Source organism: Salmo trutta, chromosome 8 (genome assembly GCF_901001165.1).
Source record: "Salmo trutta chromosome 8, fSalTru1.1, whole genome shotgun sequence".
Lineage (NCBI taxonomy): Eukaryota > Metazoa > Chordata > Actinopteri > Salmoniformes > Salmonidae > Salmo > Salmo trutta.
In genome coordinates, this window is record NC_042964.1 from 7,412,358 (window position 1) to 7,426,049 (window position 13,692).

Genomic DNA, 13,692 nt, shown 5'->3' on the forward strand with positions numbered 1-13,692 from the left:
CGCATGAACCCAACCAAGACAGGTTATTAGAAAAGCAGCATTGTGCCAAACATGATCTCACACACACAGAGAAGTTTCCATTAAATGCATTGCTTTTTCTTGTGACGTCTACAGCGGTGACTCATAGGATTTTGCACCTGTTCAATGGAGAAAGACAATGAGATGAGCAAGTGTCATTTTGAAGGGGCAGTTTTAGGCAAGCATGCAAATAGTTTGATCACTTCGTACTAAGGGATAGACCTTTACCTGACATGCGTTTTATCACATTCGCAAAAGGATGATGGGAGATACTTTGCTTGGTTACTGTGGACATACTGAGATTTCAGAAAGGACATGGTGCTGGGACCACACTCTAGGTCAGGGCTGTCCAACCCTCTTCCTGGAGATCTACAGTCCTGTGGGTTTTCAGTTCAACCCTAATTTAACACACCTGTTTCTGCTAATTAGCTGCTCAACACCTTAACTAGCTTAATCGGATATGCTAAATTAGGGTTGGACTGAATCTACAGGACAGTAGGTCTCCAGGAAGAGGGTTGGGCAGCCCTGCCTAGGTCAATGGTGCCAAACTCATTCCTTGGCCTAGTCAAAGATGGTGGATAAATAAAGATGGTTCACTCAAGCCATTTACCATTGTAAAAAATATGAAATGTTCCTGTCTAAGTGGGTGTTCCCTCTTGCGTAAGCATGCTTTCCCATGTGAGCTCACGGTTCATCCAAATGGGGCTTGTTCCTCTGCCCAGGTGTTGCTGATGCCAGATCTCACAACACCTGGATAGGTATTTTACATATTACTGGTTGATGCATGCAACATCTGAGCAGGGGAACGCAACCAATATCTGGCATGCTCACACAAGAGAGGGAACATCAGGCTCCACTTGTCTGCTCACCCGCCCCGACCCACATTTCTTTGCCAGTGAGATGTCTTGCTCTGAGACACCCCCATAGTGGACCAGAGTGGTTTCGCCCCAATCAGAAAAAATTAGGCGGAGGGATGTCTTGGTTTCTATACCGTCTCTGGCCTAGTGTTTGCTGGTTTTTGGTGTTTACTTTCAGTTAAGACCTAGACAACCAAGTGAGGAGAGTTTCTTACTAATCAATGATCTTAATTAATCAATCAAGTACAAGGGAGGAGGGAAAACCCGCAGACAATCGGCCCTGCGCTAAGAGACGGGAAGCAAGTTCAGGGAGTGAGCGTTTTAATTCATAAACGCAACATAATACAAAATACGAACAACGCACAGACATGAAACAGAAACAATGACACCTGGGGAAGGAACCAAAGGCAGTGACATATATAGGGAACTAATCAGGGAAGTGATGGAGTCCAGGTGAGTCTGATGACGCGCAGGTGCGCGTAACGATGGTGACAGGTGTGCGCCATAATGAGCAGCCTGGTGACCTTGAGGCCAGAGAGGGAGCACACATGACAGACTAGATCTTTAATCAACAAATAAAGCTGGTTCAGAACTGCCGATACTTGAAATCATCTGGTATAAAGCAGAGAGCAAGACCAAAAGAAGATGACATTATTGGGTCAAATGTTCAGCATGAAGAAAGAACAAATTACGCACATAAAGAAGAGACTTCAGTGTGTGGAGAGGACTCCCTTCCTTACTGTGTTACATCTGTGCCTGCCACGCCCCCTACTGCTCATCCTGTGTTTCCCTACTCTGCCGCCACTCCCCCAGTGCTCTCTCCGTCTTTCTGTGTGTGTGTGTGTGATTGTGTGGGCGTTGACAGGTGTGCTGGAGGCGGAGCAGATCCCCACCAGCTGCAACCTGTTCCATAATCAAGACCTCTACAAATACGCAGCCCTGCCACTTCCACGTAGCCAGATCGTAATCTCTGCTCAGTCAGTCTGTGGTTTTAGCTGTTTACGCCTGCTTTCGTGTTGTTCCTGGTTTTCCTCGCCGCTACAGGTCTGTCCGCTCTGACTCTGGTCCCTGTGTCCGGTCCCACATCTCGTCAATCCTGCTACCCTGTCCTGGATCCCCCACTCTACTGTTTCCTTGGATTCCTCTCCGGACCTGCTCACCCAGCCCCAACTCCCCTCGCTCCAACCTCAGCACCTGGCTCCCTGCAACTCGCCCAAGCTTTCCCTGGCCTGCACCTCATCTTCCCCCTGTTTTTCAATAAATACCTTGGTTACCTGATCCCAGTCTTCTCGTCTGAGTCTGCTCTTGGGTTCACCTGCTCCACGTAACACATCGGTGGGTTTTTCCTTAAATGTTCTTATCTATTATATGTTTAAGACCTATGTCTAAACATTATTATTATTTTTTACAGTTCATTCGGAAAGGAATAACAACCCTTTTCCACATTATACGTTACATACTTATTCTAAAATGTATAAAATAGTCTTTATTCCTCTCAACACACAATACTTCATAATGAAAAAAGAAACAGGATTCTAGAAATTTGAACATTTTATAATAAAAAGATATCACATTTCCGTAAGTATTCAGAGCCTTTATTCAGTACTTTGTTGAAGTACCTTTGACAGCGATTACAGCCTCGAGTCTTCTTGGGTATGACGCTACAAGCTTGGCACACCTGTATTTGGGGAGTTTCTCCCATTTCTTCTCTGCAGATCATCTCAAGCTCTGCCAGGTTGGATGGGGACCGTAGCTGCACAGCTATTTCCAGGTCTCTCCAGAGATGTTCGATCGGGTTCAAGTCCGGATTCTGTCTGGGCCACTCAAGGACGTTCAGAGACTTGTCCCGAAGCCACTCCTGCGTTGTCTTGGCTGTGTGCTTAGGGGCCATTGTACTGTTGGAAGGTGAACCTTCATCCCCAGGACCTCCGACTGGGGCAAAGGTCTAAGAGCTCTGGAGCAGGATTTCATCAAGGATCTCTCTGTACTTTGCTCCGTTCATCTTTCCCTCAATCCTGACTAGTCTCCCAGTCCCTGCCACTGAAAAACATCCCCACAGCATGATGCTGCCACCACCATGCTTCACCATAGAGATGGTGCCAGGTTTTCTCCAGATGTGACATTTGGCATTGAGGCCAAAAATGTCAATCTTGGTTTCATCAGACCAGAGAATCTTGTTTCTCATTGTCTAGGAGACTTTATGTGCCTTTTGGCAAACTCCAAGCTGTCATGAGCCTTCTACTGAGAAACAGCTTCCGTCTGGCAACTCTACCATTAAGTCCTGATTGGTGGAGTGCTGCAGAGATGGTTGTTCTCCCATCTCCACAGAGGAACTCTGGAGTGCCATCAGAGTGACCATCGGGTTCTTGGTCACCTCCCTGACCAAGCCCTTCTCCCCCATTTGCTCAGGCCGGGCGGCCAGCTCTCGGAAGAGTCTTGTTGTTTCCAAACTTCTTCCTTTTAAGAATGATGGAGTCCACTATGTTCTTGGGGACCTCCAATGCTGCAGAATTGTGTTGGTACCCGTCCCCAGATATGTGCCTCGACACAATCCTGTCTCTGAGCTCTACGGACAATTCCTTCGACCTCATGGTTCCTGAGTGGCGTTGCGGTCTGTATCACAACCGGCCGTGATTGGGAGTCCCATAGGGCGGTGCACAATTGGCCCAACGTTGTCTAGGTTTGGCCGGGGTAGTTCATTGTAAATAAGAATTTGTTCTTAACTGACTAGACTAGTTAAATAAAGGTTTTTAAAAAATGGCTTGGTGTTTGCTCTGACATGTACTTTCAACTGTGGGACCTTATATAGACAGGTGTGTGCCTTTCCAAATCATGTCTAATCAATTGATTTTACCACAAGTGGACTCCAATAAAGTTGTTGAAACATCAAGGATGATCAATGGAAACAGGAAGCACCTGAGCCTAATTTCGAGACTCATAGCAAAGGGTCTGAATAAGTTATTTCAGATTTTTATTTTATTTTTACATTTGCTAATGTTTCAAAAAAACTTTTTTCGCTTTGTCATATTGGGGTATTGTGTGTCGATCGATGATAGTTATATATTTTTTCATACATTTTAGGATAAGACTAACATAACAAATATGGAACAAGTCAAGGGGTCTGAATACTTTCCGAATGCACTGTATATACAGTATCAATGGTTCCAATGACCAAGACTTGGCACAGTCAAAACATGTAGGAGTAATAACTGCTATGAAGCAGAGGGGTGAAAAATGCTAAAAAGGAACCTTTCATCTCTACAGAACCTTTTCAGTCATGAACTGGGTTCTATGCCTCCTGGAATGTCCTGAAGGGGACAGCCAGGAGAGCTAGTTCCCAGCTGCAGGTTGCAGAGACTCTGTTCACCCGGTACCGGGTCAGCTACCCAGATGGACCATTCACAAAAGAAGAAGCTCTGCAGAAGCTGTAGGACCACTGCTGGGATGTCTCTGAGGTGCCTGATCAAAATACTCACTGATTGTGACTCATTGTGTATTTATATGTATTAATTATACCTATCATTGTAACCAAGTGATTAAACAATCTCATATCCCACTTTTGTCAGACACATTTTGAAATTAAAGACCCACAAAAGGAATTATTGTAATAGATGTAATAGAAGTACTGTTCTCCTCTTATTCTCCTTCTGTCTTATCTCCAGGTGCAGCACCATGATGGGATCACAGGGACAGAGTCTCCCAAGGTGTCTGACATGTACATAGAGCACCTAACCCAGGCTATGATGGGAGTAGAAGAACTCCTAGCTGCCCTCTTCCTCCTGCCCCAGGCCCTGGGCACCGCTAGCAACTCTGAAGCCTTCAATAGACAAGACTCTCATAGCAAGGGTAAAGTACTGTACTTCAAAATAATAATGAATAATTGAAAAATATTTATCCTTAATTATTTGACATGAACTCAGAGATGTGGATTTGTGAAAGTAGTAGGATGGGAAGCGGGTTTTCACTTATCCAATCACACACTACAGATCAGTGAGTACACATCAAGGAAGGGGGTGCAAAAGGATATATTTTGTATTCTAACAAGGCCCAAGGTTCAGCTTGGTCCAAGGCGTCATTTCATGACGATCTTCATCAACTACAACATGGGTCTTTTTTACATAAATCAACATTTTGATAATGAATGTAATTGCAGGCTCCCATCAGGACCTGGAGCAGCACATCATTGTGTACAACCCCCTGGCATGGAACACCACCGCCATCATCAACGTCACGGTAACCTTCCCCATGGCAACCGTGTTCGACGACCAAGGACAGCCCGTACCTGCACAGGTAGTGTGGATTTATCCAGTTAAACACTTTGTAGAACAATGAGTCACCATTATATCACTTAAAAGCCATGTGTTAACCTCTCTAGGGTATGTGGGACGAAATCGGCCCACCTACTCAACAGCCAGTGGAATCCCGTGGCGCGATATTCAAATACCTTAGAAATGCTATTACTTCAATTTCTCAAACATATGACTATTTTACAGCATTTTAAAGACAAGACTCTCGTTAATCTAACCACACTGTCCGATTTCAAAAAGGCTTTACAACGTAAGCAAAACATTAGATTATGTCAGCAGAGTACCCAGCCAGAAATAATCAGACACCCATTTTTCAAGCTAGCATATAATGTCACAAAAACCAAAACCACAGCTAAATGCAGCACTAACCTTTGATTTTCATCAGATGACACTCCTAGGACATTATGTTATACAATACATGCATGTTTTGTTCAATCAAGTTCATATTTGTATCAAAAACCAGCTTTTTACATTAGCATGTGACGTTCAGAACTAGCATATCCACCGCAAACTTCCGGTGAATTTATTAAATTACTCACGATAAACGTTCACAAAAAACATAACAAGTATTTTAAGAATTATAGATACAGAACTCCTTTATGCAATCGCGGTGTCCGATTTTAAAATGGCTTTTCGGCAAAAGCACATTTTGCAATATTCTGAGTAGATAGCTCGCCATCACGGGCTAGCTATTTTGACACCCACCAAGTTTGGCACTCACCAAACTCAGATTTACTATAAGAAATTGGATTACCTTTGCTGTTCTTCGTCAGAATGCACTCCCAGGACTTATACTTCATCCACAAATGTTGTTTTGGTTCAAAATAATCCCTAGTTATGTTCAAATATCCTCTGTTCTGTTCTTGCGTTCAAGACACTATCCGAAGGGTGACGCGCGGACGCGTATTGTGACAAAATATTTCTAAATGTTCCATTACCGTACTTCGAAGCATGTCAAACGCTGTTTAAAATCAATTTTTATGCGATTTTTCTCGTAAAAAAGCGATAATATTCCGACCGGGAAACCCTGTTTTCGTTCAAAGTTGAAAATGGCCTCTTCACGTGCACGTGCGCGCCCGTCTCATTGTTCTCAGATCGACCACTTACCAAATGCGCTAATGTTTTTCAGCCAGGGGCTCCAAAGACATCATTCACCGGTTTGCCGCCTTCTGAGAGCCTATGGGAGCCGTAGGAAGGGTCATGTTACAGCAGAGATCCTCAGTTTTCAATAAAGAGAGTGTAGATGGTCAGAGGGCGCTTCCTGTTGGGAATCTTCTCAGGTTTTTGCCTGCCATATGAGTTCTGTTATACACAGACACCATGAGTTCTGTTATACACAGACACCATTCAAACAGTTTTAGAAACTTTTGCGTGTTTTCTATCCAAATCAAACAATTATACGCATATTCTAGTTTCTGGGCAGTAGTAATAACCAGATTAAATCGGGTACGTTTTTTATCCGGATGTGAAAATACTGCCCCCTACCCTAGAGGTTAATGGAACTGCAGATATATATCATACCTTATAAACACACTCAGTTTTCAGATAACTGATTGTGTTCATTGGGCACTCAGCAAGAAACATTTTGCAACCGAAAATGAAAATTAGTGTTTCTTATTGGACGAGTCCAGGTATTCCTTCTCAGTTTGTCTGTTTTCTTCTGTTAGTGTCTAATGAACACGGCCTGTGTCTCTCTGCTCCCAACAGACCCAGAGTTCAGCTGACTCCAACATGACCTATGACCTGTTCATCGTGGTGGACCTTGGCGGTCTCCAACACAAGAAGTACCTCATCAAGTTCTCAGAGAAGCCGGGTAAAGAGGGGTCCTTGACCCACCAGGCCTGGGTTGTGTCGTTCAAGAGACTAAATGTTTCACAGGAGTTGAAGACAGGAAGGAGACTCTTACCGGTTCTGAATGAGTGTTATAAGATCATGCTGGACCAGGATACTAACCTACTGCATAGCATCACCGACAGGTAGTTATAGTCAACATTCACATTAGGGGCACATTCAACAGGCAAACGTTGTGGAACGTTGCAGATAAAGGTCATTAATAGAGCTGATGTGATTTCTTCTACAGAGAAGAGAAGCATCTTTATTTTACTGAACGTTGCACAACGTTTTCCTTTTGAATGCAGCCCAAGTGTTAGGTCAACAATGCCCCCTGAGACCTTTCTGTGACCCTGACAGGCATGAGAAGAGAACGGTGAGAATGAGTCAGGATTTCTGGGAGTACCAGGTCAATGGGAATGTCAGCGCAGGGCCCATCTCTGACAACTACATCTTCAGTGCTAACGGCTCGGCAGTGAGGGCGTACAAGGCCGTCAAGATGGAGATTGTCCCTGGGAAGATCATCACTGAGATCAGACAGTACTTCTACAGGTGGGAATGTGAACAACTCCTTTCTGTCAGTCTTTGGTTTCCATGCACCCTCCTTCCGTGGCTACTATCTCTTTAATATTCCATCTATCACCTCTCGTTCTCACACACGCGCACACTCATACCACACTACACCTTAGTAAGGTGCAGGTCTAATATTGGGTGGCTCACATTAACAATGGGTTCTGTCTGCAGGGAGGAAACAGATGAGGACTACACCTACTCTGTCACCACCAGAGTACCACAGAGTTTCCCCAGGGGCAGGCTGTGTTACAGGCTGGAGCAGAGCTACTCGCTGGGCCCCCTGGTGGTCAACACCGAGGCTGTCCTCAGGACCAAGACCAGCCTGAAGAACAACAGGACTCTGTTCACTGACGACAACGGGTACCAGATGATGAAGAGGCCTTCCAGGACGTTCGTCAATGATTCTGTTGCCAGAGTGAGTGGGTTGTATTTAAGGACAGTTTTGTGTAGAGGATTAAATGTACACAACTTCCACAGTACCTTGCCAGCCAGAAGATGTGCTACACTTTGAGCCTGGTTCCTCAAGGTTTCTTCCTACTTGGGTGTTTGGTCTCCTCAGCTTTCCTTTTTGGTGGTTCAGGCCTGGGTTACTGTTCAGGACTTTGTGACAATTGCTTGTGTTTCTTCCCGTGTTTGTGTACTGCAGAACTACTACCCCATGGTTCGAATGGCCTACATTGAAGATGACTCTAGCAGACTGGTCCTCCTCAGTGAGAGAGCTCATGGTGCATCCAGCCAGAGTGAGGGAGAGCTGGAGGTGAGTGTGTTTTATGTATGAGATGCGTACACTCACACACACACACACACACACACACAACCTCAACCCCTTGTATCTGTCCCAGGTGATGCTCCACCGACGTCTGTGGAACAACCAGGAGTGGACTCTGAGTTATAACCTGACCCTGAACGACAGCTCGGTGGTGAGACCTGTCCTGTGGATGACACTGGGCTCCCTGGCTGCTACCTCCTCTCTCTACCAGAGGGAGGCGCTAGAGCTGCAGCACAGACCTGTGGTCATGCCCATCGACAGGCCACGTGAGTCCACTCCTTATAGCTCTCCTGTTTCCAGGCTCGCAGGTTGAACTTTATTGTCATGAATCTTGACCTGGAGGCAGAACTGAACAATTTTCCTCTAGATGCTCCAGCTGCAAAGTGAAAATTAGCTATATCGTAAACATTCATGAAAACAAAATGTGCATTTTGGTCTTAATTTAAGATTAGGGTTAGCAGTATGTAATGGGTTAAGGTTAGGTTTAAAATCAGATTTTATGACTTTGTGGCTGTGCTAGTTAGTGACCACTCTGCAGAGCTGCCTTCAGGACAAGATTCATGACAGTAAATACCAACCTGCTTAAAGCACGCACAGCTACTTTCCACTAAACTTTCCCTGGAAATCCATAGTGGAATCCATTCTAAAAACAAATACACAATTGAAACCTTCCCAAATAGAGTCGACCATGTTTTTGCTCACCTGTACTATGCATTGTCACAATGTATGATCTCATACCCACAATGCCATTCACTGCCCCCTCTAGAGAAGGCCTGGAGGAAGGAGCCTCGGACCAGATCTCCGATTCGCCCCGTGGTCCTGCCTGACAACCTCCACCTGCTGACGCTTAGTGTCCCGGGCTGGGTCTACAACTCCAACCACACCCTGCACCTCCGCAACATAGAGACTGGTTCCACACAGCCGGACTACGATCGGGTCCTACTCAGGATCATGCATCTGTATGAGAAGGGGGAAGACCCGGTTCTGTCTCAGCCATCTACCATTAACATGAAGGTAAGAGAACACCGCTAGATGAGATCAAAATGAAGAGACTTTGATAACAGATGTTTGTGTATTAAATGCTAAATTAGTGAACAAATAGTTGAGATATTGACATTTGGTGGTCTCTCCTTGGGCTGTGGCGGTTACGAAATTTAGTTAGCCGGGGATTGTCAAGCAAATAACTGTTGGTCTCACGGTACTTGACTGTTAATTAACAAACACATGTAGCATCTCCTGGCTTCCAGACACAACCTACAAGCCACTGATGCAGACCTATCAAACCTCTACATATTATAAAGTCTAATAAGTCCATGTAATATAGCCTACACCTTCACAATAAACCCATTATTTATTTTAGACAGGTCTAAAGAAGCATGATATGAAGAAAATGTAGTCTATTTCAGAAGAACAGAATAGCATATTCTGAGTTGTCCTGATCTGGCTTATGCCATATGGCTGTGGGCTACACTAGTTCATTTAGCAGACAAGATTTGCTTAGAATTCAGTGTATTATTTTATATTATAGTTTGAGGAATACAATTGAACAAAGCTGAATAAAGTAAATATTTTCTCAACGATTTGAGGGAGTGCGTACATGCAGCTTTTCTGAGTTGAGAGGTTAGCAAAGAAATGGGTACTCCTACAGTACCAGTCAAATGTTTGGAAACACCTACTAATTTAAGGGTTTTTCTTTATTTTACTATTTTCTGCATTGTAGAATAATAGTCAAGGCATCCAAACTATGCAATAATAGATATGGAATCATGTAGTAACCAAAAAGTATTTGAGATTCTTCAATGCAGCCCCCCTTTGCCTTGACGACAGCTCTGGACACTCTTGGCATTCTCTCAACAAGCTTCACCTGGAATGCTTTTCCAACAGTCTTGAAGGAGTTCCCACATATGCTGAGCACTCGTCTGCATTTCCTTCGCTCTGCGGTCCAACTCATCCCAAACCATCTCATTTGGGTTGAGGTTGGGTGATTGTGGAGGCCAGGTCATTTGATGCAGCACTCCATCACTCTCCTCCTTGGTCAAATAGCCCTTACACAGCCTGGAGGTGTGTTGGGTCATTGTCCTGTTGGAAAAACAAATGATAGTCCCACTAGGTGCAAACCAGATGGGATGGCGTATTGCTGCAGAATGCTGTGGTAGCCATGCTGGTTAAGTGTGCCTTGAATTCTAAATAAATCACAGACCGTGTACCCAGCAAAGCACCATCACAATACCTCCTGCATGCTTCACGGTGGGGACCACACATGCGAAGATCATCCGTTCATTTGCTCTGCGTCTCAAAAGAAATGGCAGCTGGAACCAAAAATCTCAAATTTGGACTCATAAGATCAAAGGACAGATTTCCACCGGTCTAATGTCCATTGCTTGTGTTTCTTGTCCCAAGCCAGTCTCTTTTTGTTATTGGTGTCCTTTGACCATGAAGGCCTGATTCACGCAGTCTCCTCTGAACTGTTGATGTGTCTGTTCCTTGAACTCTGAAGCATTTATTTGGGCTGTAATTTCTGAGGCTGGTAACTTTAATGAACTTTTCCTCTGCAGCAGAGGTAACTCTGGGTCTTCCTTTCCTGTGGCGGTCCTCATGAGAGCCAGTTTCATCATAGCGGCTGATGGTTTTTGCGACTGCACTTGAAGAAACTTTCAAAGTTCTTTAATTTTCCTTATTTTTATTTTTATTTCTTTTTGGTTACTAGTTGATTCCATATGTGTTACTTCATAGTTATTCTACAAAGTCGAAAATAGTAAAAATATCAAAATACCCTGGAATGAGTAGGTGTCAACTTTTGACTGCTTCTGTATATGCTTAATTTAGTTATTTATGCAAGTTTAGTTATTTATGCAAGTTTAGTTGTATGTTTATTTTTTTTAAATATATTCTAATTGTGCACAATGTAACTATAATGACTTGAAAAAAGTTTCTTGAAAGGCTTGAGCTCTGCTTTGTTTTGCTCATGCTGTACACCCTTCATTAGTCTCTCTCATTCACAATTTGACAAGCACTTGATAATGCCTCATGTCACTGCCCCATCCCCTTTGTCTGTAATGCACCCGATGAAAATCCATGCCTTTTGCGAGCAGCGGCCATTGTGCCCTTGCCCGGGAATGCTGCGTTGTGCCCTGTGCTTTCCTACGCTCCTCTCACTCACATGGCTCTCCATGTGATTGGGTCTTTCTCACAGTGAAGACACATCGGATAGCAAAAGCACTAGCCTACAATGCATTCGGAAACTATTCAGACCCCTTGACTTTCTCCACATTTTGTTACGTTACAGCCTTGTTCTAAAATGGATTCAATAGTTTTTGTTCCTCAATCTCCACACAATACCCCATAATGACAAAGCAATAACAGGTTTTTTCTTTGGCAATTTTTTTTTTTTAATTCAACTGGGCTATACTCCTGTTGTAAAGATGCAATGTGTTTAATATTAGTAAAGTTGAGAAATATAGTAGACCTAGCCTATAGAAAGCTGATGGGATCATTCTCTTTATGAGGCCATCACCCTGTTTTCTCGTGCGATTGCATAGCTTATAGAAATGTTGCGCAACATGGGCACTCTTGAAGTGTTTGATTAGATTTTCAATGACATTTGCATTGATATCGGAGTGATTAGTGGGACAATGGAGAGCTGAGTACCAGGCAGTTAGCAAGTTTGGTAGGCTCATAACGACCATCGGCATCATAGCTTGGAGATGCCTAATTACCGTGACTAAACGGTCACATTTGTTCGTTTATCATATATGCATAGTCACTTTAACGATACATTCATGTACATACTTCAATTGACCTGACCAACCAGTGTTCCCGCACATTGGCTAACCGGGCTATCTGCATTGTGTCCCGCCAACCCCTCTTTTACGTTACTGGTACTTTCTGTTCATATATGCATAGTCACTTCAACCATATCTACATGTACATACTACCTCAATCAACCCTACTAACCGGTGTCTGTATGTAGCCTCGCTACTCTATATAGCCTGTCTTTTTACTGTTTTATTATTTTTTTTAAAGACGTATTGTTCACCTAATACCTTTTTTGCATTATTGGTTAGAGCCTGTAAGTAAGCATTTCAGGTGTAGACCTTAGTGTTGTATTCGGCGCATGTAACAAACTTTGATTTGACCTGGAGTTTGACTGCCGGTAATACGGTCACTGCAACAGCCCAGGTCACTACTCCATTTACACTGTATTTGGTTTGAAAATCCATTTCCTGTGTAAACCAGGAAGTGCTGCGGGGCATGGGGGAAGTGAGAGCGTTGGAGGAGCGCTCTCTCACAGGAACCTGGGATATCGCCGACCTCCAGAGGTGGAAGTGGAAGGCTTCAGAAGACCCAGGGAGGGGTGTGAGTGTTGGTAAGCTTCAGTTCAGCATTGGTGGGGGTGAAATATTGCATCTGGACACATGCCTTTTGTTAAAGATGAGAGAAGTTACTGTATCAGTGTACCTTGAGATTCAGGAGCTGTCAATTCAGTTCACAATGGAGTAGGCTGTAGTGTTTGTTAACCAGCTGTGAAATCTGAAGAAGAAAATGTGTTTACAATTGTTTGTTTTTGTCTATGTCCTGAGTGTTCGTATTTGTTTGTTTCAGGGGTCAAGAGGTCAAGTGTTGGTGTGAGAGGAGAGTTCAACGTGACCATATCACCCAAAGAAATCAGGACCTTCTTTGTTTACTTCAAGCTCAAGTAGAAAGTTCCAGTTCCCCTTCAGTCTTCTGTGAAGATGGATAACTAGTCTGCAGAGAGGCCTTCTGACATGTAGAACATGGGATTAAACATTCTGTAATGTACATTTTGTCTATTTCTTTATTTTCCTCAGTTGAAGTGCTTCTGTTTTAAGGCCTTGGAGAGGGGAAGGTCATTATTGATGCCTCAAAGCATCTGATACCCTCATAACTACTGGGTTAGGTTCTCACTGTTTGAGTAGCGGTAAGGTTGTTCATCTGTACGCCGTAGGTGAGAAACGGTCTTCCTGTTTGCAAGTGAGCGCAGTGCTGACAGTCCACAGTAGACCACACGGCCACTTCCTGTTATTGGCCTTAGCGAATAACAACTTTCCATAGGGTGACAGTCTATAAATCAAATATTATTGGTCACACACATGGTTAGATGTTAATGCGAGTGTTGCGAAATGCTTGTGCTTCTAGTTCCGACCATGCCGTAACATCTATCAATTTCACAACTACAAGTGTAAAGGTAGGGTGACATTAGTCTATAGCTGCACTTGGTTCACTTGAATTGTCCCTTTCCAGTGGCTCTAAAATGCGCCGTTCAAATCAAGAGCACCCAGTGATCAATCTGAAAGTTCAAATATAAACTCATCCAGGG

General features: G+C 43.9%; 1 pseudogene; it reads left to right on the plus strand.

The window, feature by feature from the left end:
• Nucleotides 1-3,977: 3,977 nt before the first annotated feature.
• Nucleotides 3,978-13,154, plus strand: LOC115199213 (epididymis-specific alpha-mannosidase-like; annotated as a pseudogene).
• Nucleotides 13,155-13,692: the final 538 nt, after the last annotated feature.